This window comes from Salmo salar, chromosome ssa21 (assembly GCF_905237065.1).
Source record: "Salmo salar chromosome ssa21, Ssal_v3.1, whole genome shotgun sequence".
Classification (NCBI taxonomy): Eukaryota; Metazoa; Chordata; class Actinopteri; order Salmoniformes; family Salmonidae; genus Salmo; species Salmo salar.
Window position 1 is genome coordinate 43,029,943 of NC_059462.1, and position 743 is coordinate 43,030,685.

Consider the following 743-nt stretch of genomic DNA (forward strand, 5'->3'; position numbering starts at 1 on the left):
TCTTGTCAAATACACTGTATTTTCACCTAATTGTATTGAACCTGTTTTGTTTGTTGTTGATTTTACTGACTAGAATACCTATGTCATCCTGGAATGAATCGCTAACTAAGGACCCTAATCGATGTGATGAGCTCTACTTAATTTAAAAACTAATTGTTTCATGGGCTGTCATGATGATTAACTGATGAATCCATGAGTCACTCATTCATTAACTCTATGATCACAGGTTATGTGTAATAATAATGAAGTTCACACAATGTGGGGAAAACTTAACTCCCATCAGCACCTCTCTAAAGCGTTGTTCAATAAAGCTGTGCTATTGCGCCATGTGTGCAGTCAGTGACTATGAACCGATGGTATGTCTCAAAATGGTGTAGCCCAGTGGTGATACTTGTCTCCTGTCATGGGTTATGGCTTTTTGGGGGGGGGGGGGGTTGTAAGAACATGAAATGCTTCAGGGGGGGGGTCTGCTAAAGAGATCAGGAACCAGAGGTTTAGGCTAGGGTTTCCTAAACTCAGTCCTGGCCCCCCCTGGCCCAAGCACTACACAGCTGATTCAAATCACCAACTCATTATTAAGCTTTAATTATTGGAATCAGCTGTGTAGTGCTGGGGCCAGGGAGGGCCCCAGGACTGAGTTTGGGAACCCCTGGTCAGTTAGAAAGTTGTCCATGGACCCTCTTATCTCTGCATTTGTATAGAAGAGTCATATCTCGTGGACAGATTAAACGGCGAACAGGAAA